This window comes from Microtus ochrogaster, chromosome 4, assembly GCF_000317375.1.
Source record: "Microtus ochrogaster isolate Prairie Vole_2 chromosome 4, MicOch1.0, whole genome shotgun sequence".
NCBI lineage: Eukaryota > Metazoa > Chordata > Mammalia > Rodentia > Cricetidae > Microtus > Microtus ochrogaster.
The window spans coordinates 12,933,801-12,944,046 of NC_022011.1; positions in this window are offsets into that span (position 1 = coordinate 12,933,801).

Genomic DNA, 10,246 nt, shown 5'->3' on the forward strand with positions numbered 1-10,246 from the left:
CGGCGACTAGACTCCCTTCCTGGTTGTACAGAGGGCTGACGGTGATCTGTAAGTTTTTTCCCCTTTAAATAAATACTACCCTATTAATCATAATTCCAAACTGCTGTGGCATTGTTTGTGACTTACGCTTTCACCCTCTAAAAGATGACTTTGGTGAATCAGTTCAACTTTATTCCAGGGTATGGGAAATATGTGGCAATGGGGAGCCTGGGGACAAACCCTAATTTGCATTAAGTAGCATTCACCTTTCATAAGGCTTCATATGTGGCAGCAGGGTTCTATAACAGAACTCGTGGTACAAGTCTTAGTTACCATACGTGCAGCAGGGGAGGCTTCTAGCTGGAAACTGCCAAGGGTCATCCTAGAGATAAATCAGGCTTAGAGACAGCTTTTAGATAAGGTCAGTCCTCTGGGCCCATGGACATTCTCCAGATAAGGGCAGGTGGAGAGCAGGAAGTCTTGCTGTGGAGGAATGAGACCCCATGTTGCCAAGCTTTGGAAAGAGCTACCAGGCCTTGATAACTGTGACCTCTGTGCAACAAGGCCTTTTAACAAGCAAACATCAGGCATATCTGAACTACCTAACCACACCTATGAAGAAGAACCTACTGTACTAAATGCTAAAATTGAAAAAAAAAGAAAAGAAATTTATTCCCTGGCAATGTTGAAGCATGCATGGTCAGCCCATATATGGTGGGTCTCTTTAACTTGTCCATGTTGGGTTTCATGGTCTAAACCTGGACGACTGACCAGGTCTCCAAAGGCCAATATAATTAGAATCTGTTTGCACTGGTTGTGATAGACCAGAGCGGAACTAAGTCCTGACTCTGACATGGACTTAGTAATGACCAGAAACCTTTATAAAGTTCTAGGTAAATTTGAAGCATATTGCTCATCATTTTTTACTTCCTATGTTCCTTATTTCCAACATTTACTCATATATTTTTAGATGTTAACTTGGCTAAAAGCCATATAACTAAGAACTGACAAAAAAAATACTCTACCCTGATCTTGCTAGTTCAAATCAGGTGCCCATTACAGCATGTTTACTCACATCTAATTATCACAGATGTCTGCTCAGAGCTTATCTCGGGAGAAAAGATGATCTGGATTTAGAAGTCATATTTTTAAGAAGAGGGCTGAGAAGAGAAGATACAAAGAAAAGAAGGAAGTGGAGAAATGAGGAAGATATAGAATATAATAAATGGATGGATAGATAGATGACAGATAGATAGATAGATAGATAGATAGATAGATAGATAGATAGATAGATAGATAGATAGATAGATAGATGACAGACAGACAGACAGACAGACAGATAGATATTAGATAGATAGATAGATAGATAGATAGATAGATAGATAGATAGATAGATAGATAGACAGATGAAAGAAAGAAAGAAAACATCATCCTGTCCTCTATCTTTGGTTGTTTGAGATTCTTATAATGATTCTTACACTATTTTCTCACCTTAGGAGGATTTTAATCTCTGAATACTCTGGCATTTTGCTCTTGTAATCTCCAAAATGAATGTAACAATAACAAAAAATTATTTTACTTTTTTAGTATCAAAACACAAAATGGAGCTCTATGGCTTCATAATAGCCATTCTGACTGAACAGAAGTTCACTGAGGTACATAAAGCATGGCACTGGGCAAACATTTCTGTGGCTACCTTAATCTAGCTGTGTGATGATTTGTTTGTGAGATGGCCTTCATGCAATGTGGAGTAGGCTGATATCTCACCCCACACCTCCCACCCACTCACCTCCCCACACACATCCCTACATAAATGCACAATCCAGCTTCTTGGAGTGCTGGTTTACCCATGTACATGAAAACCATAGCTTTGCCTGTGCTGCTGGAGAAGGTTCACTTTATCTAAATGTCGGCTTAAAGGGACAACAATCATGGTGGCAAGCAAACAGATGGAAATACGAAATAGTGGCGATCAGAGTTCTGTATGGAATAAGTGGTGGACCTAGCCAAGAAATTAAATCTGAAAGACAACCAACCTAAGAGGTTTGTTGAGGTCAAAAGATAAACTAGACAGAACATATGCTTTGTGCATACACCACACAGACAGGAGTGAATTCAACCCATGCATCCTAGTTCTGGCTAATGGAACTAGAGTGGCAAGAAATTACACCAGAAAGTAAAAGACAGATCAGATTTAAGAGTGTCCTTGTTCTGACTGGCCTTAACTGTCACCTTGACACAGCCTAGAGTCTTCTGAGCAGAAAATCTTCAATTGAGGAACTTGGATCAGATTGCCCTGTGGGCACATCTGTGGAAGATCGCATTGGTTGATAATTGATGAAGAAGAGATCAGCCCACTGTGGGCAGCACCATCCCTCAGCAGGTGGTTCTAAGCTGTATAAAAATGCTAGCTAAGTTGAGCATCCAAACTGCCCAGGCCCCCCCTGGATGGAGGTGGGCGGTCCTTGGACTTCCCACAGGTCAGGGAACCCTGATGGCTCTTCAAGCTGATGAGGGAGAGGGACTTGATTGGGGGAGGGGGAGGGAAATGGGAGGCGGTGGTGGGGAGGAGGCAGAAATCCTCAATAAATAAATAAATTAAAAAAAATGCTAGCTAAGTGTAAGCCTATGAGTTAGCCAGCAAGCAGTCTCTCTCCAATATCTCTTTCTCAATGTCCTGTCCCTGATTAATGGATTGTGACTTGGAAGTAAATATGTAATTAACACTTTCCTTTCTTGAGTTGATTTTGCTCAGTGTTTTATCATGACAGCAGAAAGGAAAGGAATCCTGAAGTGTACTTCAGCCCTCAGCCAATCTGAATATTCCTCATCAGTTGATACAAATTCTGCTGGCTTGAAGTATTTAAACACACCCTGACCAATACGCAGCTGATCACTAAACTCCCCAAAATGGAAACAACCTTAGAAATCCACAGCTGAAAATATAAAGCAGGAAAAAGAACTGAGAAGAACCTTCAGTGGCCATATATTGCAAGGAATATGGGTTTCAACGAGTCAGTTCTGGCAAGTTATCAAAACAAACAGCAACCACTCTCAATAGAAAAACACTCCGAATCCAGAGTTATTGCAGTAAGTAAAACATTGGGCATTCAGCAGATCATGAAACATGCAAAGAAATGAGAAGGCATGGCCATATTTAGAAGCAAATCAATAGAGACGATGCATGTTCTCAGATGCTGAGGCTAGCAATGACTTCAAAGAAACTGTTAAATATGCTCAAAGAACTAAACGAAGACATGTTAAATAAGGAAGCTATTACAGTAACTCGGTGAATGAAAAGTTAAAAAATCTTTTAAAAATATAAATTCTGCAGCTGAAAATTCAATAACTGAGCATTTTAAATAGGGATGCTCGGCAGCAGATTTTAGATGAAAGAAGAACCAGAAAACTTGAAGACAGGCCAGGAGGAAGCAACTGAAAGGGCAGGGCTAGAGAAAGGGAGAAAACAATGAACAGAGCTTCAGACACGTGGGAAAAACCAGCTCACTAGCACACAGGCAATGCAAGTTCCAGGAGAAGCAGACAAACAAGGGGGCAGGCAAGGATCTGAAAGACAAATGGTACATTAAAATTCAACACGAGCTGAGAAGTACTAATGCACAGCGCACAACAGCTCAACCAAATCCAAATGGACGAACACAAGAAGATCCACAGCTAGCTATGTCAGAATTACCCAGAAATCCTCAGGAGTGTCATCAATGGAAACTGACACAGGGTAAAATGGGTAACTTATACTAGTGGGCGTCAACCTTCCTAATGCTGCAGCCCTTTGATAAATCTCCTCAGATTGTGGTGACCCTCCATAAAATTATTTTATTGCTACTTCCTAACTGTAACTTTACTACTGTTAGGATTGTAATATAAATATCTGATAGACAGGATATCTGATATATGACCCTCAGAGGGGTGGAGACCCACAGGTGGAGAACCACTGCTTTACAGAGACCTATAACAAAAGAAGAAATGCAAGCAGTCCCTTGGTAAATAGTAGCAGTAAAAGCAAACTAAACCCAAAGCAAACAGGAGAGAAATGGAATTTTAAAAACTGAAATAAGAGAAACACTGAAAACAAAAACAAGGAAAAAAATGTTCTCCAAAAGGATCACCAGCATAATCTTACCTAACCCAATCAAGAAAATGAGAGGGGACTGGTATTAATATAAATATACCAGAAATTAATATAAGTATATAATATATTAATTTATATGGGTATAAATTAATATAAATATAACAGAAAATATTCATAAATGAGTAGAGATGTTGTGTGCATAAGTTAAGGAAATGTTCTGCACAGCTGTATGTATGTCAACAGCCTAGACTGCTGAGATGGAATAGCAAATCCTTATGAATACCGAAATCTCTAAAGCTGTCTCATGATGAAAGAGAAAATTTGGTAGAATAAAGCATGCAATTTGAATTATTCATTTAAAATAGTCCCACAAAGAAAAGCACAAATACGATCAAATATTTGAAGAAGTAATACCAACCCTTCTCAAAATCTTTCAGAAGGTTAAGAAATGGATATTTCCAGATCGTGCCGAGAAACTGATACTGTATTTGACTAAGGCAGAGACGTCTAAAGAAAAAAAATCAAGGATAGATAGCTTACTTGCTAAAGGGCACTTAATTTTCATGAGAACTTGAGCTCCAGGCAAATGGGAGATCCCATCCGCAAAAGAGATGGATGATATTCCTGAGGATGATAGACAATGCTGTCCTCTGACCTCCACGTACACACACGTGCACACAAAGACAGACATGCACGTATATACATGGACACATGGACACACACATGGACACACAAAGAGAGACATGTATGTATATGCATGTATGTATTACACATGTATACATGCAAAGAGATGTGCGAGTATATGTATGTACACATGTATGCTCACATACATACACAAAAAGAAACAAAAATCAATATTCCTTATGATCATAAATACCCAAGATCCTTAAATGCAAGCTATGTCAACAGCATACAAGCACAATCCTTTCACTGTGCAGTGTGAGACTTGACCCAGAAAAGCGAGGTGTTTGACATCGAAATCTCTGTTACTGTGATGTGCCATGTTAGTCAAAGAATGCACAGACATTATCTGATCATGTCAGAGTGAAAGCATTTGGACTGTGTTCTGGAGAACACCACCTATGACTTTATGAATGGCACTGGAGCTATTATCTAGGAAATGTTGCCTGTGGTCATCTGAAAGGACCCTGGAGAGTGTGATGTTACAGAAGGAGGGTCTCATTGGGGGCAAACTGAGCAACAGGATCTGAAAGACTGGAAGCAACAAATACTCTTACATATGGTGACAATGTGGACTTAGGCCATCAAGGGAGGTGGGACCTATGCCAGCGCTGGTGGCTGACTGTCAGCCTCAATGACAGCATGTGGTTCTTTACTGTCAATCACACACTTCTCCCAGCCCCACTGTCGCAAACTTTCACACTCTCCTAGACACAAGTCCATCCCAGAAGAGTCTTATACATGACTCAGCCAACTAACTGACCCTTCAGCTGCCCACACACCCGGATGACTAGCCTTCCTTCCTTCCTGGAGCCCACAACTTCCTGGAGTCAACAACCGCTACCACTGAGTTCAGAGTGCAACCAGACCTCTCTCTGCCTTTCACCAATAAGTCAAAACTGAACATGACCTCAGCAAAAATTCGGGCTTTTATGATTTCAACTGATGTGAGTCTTTAAAGCCTGTACATCCGATACTGTGACATCATATATTAGACCTAGGATGCGATGCAATTAGTGAAATTGTACATTTCTGTCACCCGTGATTTAACTTTCTCCACGCTATGGGAACTTACAGTCAGGAAGCCTCGGGTTCTGGATCTATATAATGATTGTAATAACGGTGTCTGTCTGGATGAGCTATGACGAACATAATGTAGAAGATACATGGAAAGTGCATAATACGTATTAAGCCCTAGAAGGAATTAAATCAATTTTAGTTGTCTTATTATTCGATATCATTCTCATATTTTCATATTTAGATGGTATATTATATGACGTCTTAGCCTTTGAATCACGAAAGTGCCGATGAACTTCCTCAGGCTTCACGCTCTGCGTTGAACCTTTCTTTTCAAATCCACCTCTCACTTTATGTCTCCATCCACTATGAACCCCAGACCACACTGAACAAATCACCTCACCTGAATAGCACATCACGTAACTGCATGGAAAATACTATGGCATCAATAAAGCTAAATGGTTTCTTACGCAGTATTTTATACTCAGCAAAATGTAATTAAAGTGATTTAAAGATAGCAGGGATTTTTGACAGTTGTCTCCTAGGGTGCTTGATATGTTATTAAAATATGTTTCATTTTATCTATTGGAAATTCAAGAGGGATGCTCTTTGCAATTCAAAAGAGACAAAAAAATTCTCGGAATAAAAAATTCATTTTCAATCCCTGCAGAGTTCATTATGAACAACACAGGACTAGAAATTAAAACATTTAAGCGCATTTAATAAGGCTCTATAATGAAATGACATTTATGTTCAGCAAGATCCTCCACTTTCTCCTTCCTCTTTTATGTTTCTAAGTTCCATGGTTAGGGAAAAAGTGAATGGCTGATGTGAATTAATTGGTTAATTACGATTAGATTCACCAGCAAAGTAGAGAATTGAAGCAATTAACTAGATTATTAAAGTTTAGAAGACCCCCTCCCTCAATATCTTGACATTCCTGTTAAAGCAGCTTATAATTGTTATGTTAATTGAGATGTTTATGGGTATGAGCCTCTATATTCTTAGAAAATAAAACTGGAATATTCCAGCAAGCATCAGCTAGTCAGAAGAGAAAATCAAGACCAACCAGTTAGAAAGTTATTTAGCCTTCTTATCCTCACACCAAATACTATACTTCAAATAAGTTGTGTAGAGGGGAAAGAAATGCATCTTTGTCTAATCATGCATGGAATCACCTTAAGATTATTCATCAATTCAATGTACAGTATTTGCTTCAACTCTGTTTAAAATGTTTTCAATTTGAGGAATACATTATGCATTTAGTATGCATTTCATATGGCCGTTACGGTCATATGTGAGTGTGTATATTGATCATATCCCATTATCAGAATCTTTGTGGAAATAAAAGATGACTTACTTGATCATCTTTGCACACGACATGTTTCGGATTCAAATTCCACCTCTCTCAGCCAGAGAAATCAAACCGTAAGTCTAATCCAATGAAAAATAAGGATACACATTATTGCCTCTGTACTCTATTCAAACAGCATCAATAGCAAACTAGATTCAAATACCAGGGGCAAACAAATGTCAATAATCAAACCAACTATGAGTAGCAGACTGTGATATTGGTGGCGAATTCTTCTTTCTGTTCAACTTATTTAATATTTTCAAACCATGACTTAATTAAAAGTAAACTTAATTTAAGATAAAAAGATACATTATTTCTACACCTAGTTGTGATAGTTTTCCAGTTTCCTCCTTTAACCAAATTGTATCACACACACACATACACACACACATGCACACACACTTCTTATATTATTGGAGAAAATTTTTGACTGCTTTGAAATCCTCTAGACTAGATTTCTGGCAGACATTTGAGACTAGTCTTATCAGGAATTCCTTCTGCTCATTGCCTCTGCCCTATTTTTTGTAATCTCAGACGGGTCCTCTTACGACGTTCTCTAGAATACCTGAATTTACACTATATCTTTACAGCAGCTTGAATAAAAACAGGCACCTATTTTAAACATTGGCAAAGGAGTTTTAAAACTAAATCTCACCAAACTGATATAGGTCCCAATATCCATTCCCCACTCAGCAAGCTATGTCTGGAAAGAGGTAACGCTTGACTGGTCTAGGCTGCGTGGCATATTAACAATCCAGGTGTCACGATGAGCTCATTCTAAACCCGCTGTGCTAGTTAGATGTTATTTGCTTAGTCTGTCATATGAAGACCTTAATAATCAAGGTTTACATTGGCAAAGATTTATTTCTTTCATTCGTGTGTGATACCAGCTATGACTCTGTTTCTGCCCATGTTCAAGACCTAGGTCGGAAAAACAAATACTATTTGAGATACACCAATTATAAGACAAAGGATGAAAAGCAAGAAGTTTTCTTTGCTTTAGATGACGCTGAAGTTCCTAATACCAGCCTGTGACATGACACTTCAGCTCATGTTTCTAGGGCAAAGCAAGGTGCACACCAAAGTCCAAACATAGATCTAGAAATCCATTGTCCCTAGAGAAAGAAGCTAGCATGCAATGTGTCAAATTGAGGACAATTCAATCTACCTGTTTATACTTAAGTAGGCAAAAACTGATTCTCTGGGATCTCTAAAGGAATTACAAGGGATTTCCAACAGAACCATTGACGCCCATACTTTGACACTCCACCTGGACTTTGAACACAGAGGGTTTCTCTGTACTGAGAGGTTAACATCAATGCCATATATGTGCACAATGAGAGCACTGTACCTGCCTTACGAGCTAAGTAGCATGGTATGTAGCAACATTAAAGCAAGAGACTCCGTTAACCAAACCGGGAAATTGAATTAGCCTGACTCATTAGACAGAAAAATATATAAAAGGGCTAACAGGCAGAGAGTGGATCCACACAGTTTGATCTAGCAGTGATGAGAAAAATAAAGGAAGTTCTCAAGTAAGAACAAGAAGATAGACACATCTGGGACCAAAACCTGCATTGTATTTTTAAAAGATCTGTTAGCGTTCCTCTCAAATAAACAAAATCATTAAAAGTAGCCTTTCTTGCCGCACACTCACCTGTAATTTGCAGCATTGTGAAGGCAGAGGCAGGAGAGTCAAAGGGAAAGAGGGGAGGGCATTCCCTCCAGGTCAACTCTACACTGTTTTGGGGATACAGAAACTCTTATTCCTCCTACTCCATGTATTTGATCGCTGTGTGATTGCTCTCACCTACTAATCTCGAAGTTCCAATTGGTCTGAATATCTGCAGACCTCTGTAGTCATAGAGATCCATGTGTCTAACTATATTATAGTGAATTGACATATCTGCCGGCTTCCATAGCATTTGCTGCAATATGTTCTTATTTAAAAATCTGCTGACGACATATCAGGAAGTCTCCAAATATTCTCAGTTTCTCTGCTTTCTCTAATTCTTGTCTTTTCATCCTGACCACGCTGTCTCCTTTTCCTACAGCTAGAAAGTTTTTATCAAAAATGGCACCCTCGGATGAATTGAAGCATTGCACCAATTAGTTACTGAATGGTGGGAAACAGCTCAAATTAAAGAGCTGAGCAGCATCAGGCACCCCATCCATGCAGTGCCAAACACAACACTTCTGCCCAGTAATGAAGCTTTTAGGAAGGCAGGCATTCTATGTGTGACAGCTCTGCATTTAGAAGTCGCAACATGTGACCGCCAGCTCCAGGGTCACCATGGTAATTTGGCTCGCAAAGACCCGTGATGAAGAAAGAAAGCATTGTTACCAAGAAAAAAAAAATGTTTCTTTCTTTTATTTTGTGCTCTTGCAGCTGGTTATTGGACACCAGAAGATAAATAAGGGTGGCCATCAAGAAAAGGGAAATTAAACATGAATAAATGACAGTTGTTCTTTCTCAACGGGATTGATAATTACAGGGTCACACTGTTTGTTCTGCTACCTGCTCTATCTAGATTATACAACCAACTCTTTTTCAAGGCTTTTAAAAACTATTTTCTCGCTTCCCTGTGTGTCTGAAGTGAGTATTTTATTTGCTTTTGATTGCCCAAAAAGCTGCAAAAAAAAATAATTAAAAAGACCTCACTAACTTAAAGAGTCCCTCCAGAGATTCTCCAACTTCAAACCTTGTGGAAGCTTTGTTTACCTAGGGTTTCTGGGTGCACCGATTTAGAGACACTAATGACAAGTTGGCTTGACATTATCATCGCCATGTCTGTCTTGCCCAGCTGGAGACACATTTACAGCTAGCCATGGCTTCCCCAGAAATTTGGAAGTGTGGAATCAGCATCAGGCTTGGGAAATGGAGGGCAGACCCTCTTGGAAGGGCTAGAACCCTATTTGTCAGGGGTCAGAGCTCATCGGTCTGTGGGAAGTCTAAGGCACTACAAAATAAAAGACGCCTCAGGAGCTCTTTCCCTTCACCTTTATGTCATCAGGATCCTAATTACCCTTTACCCTAATCAATACAGCTAACTGACTAGTCTCCTCGCCCCCTTTTCTCTCCTTTAAAGCTGCTTTTCAACCTGAAACATCAGAGCCACCTTGTC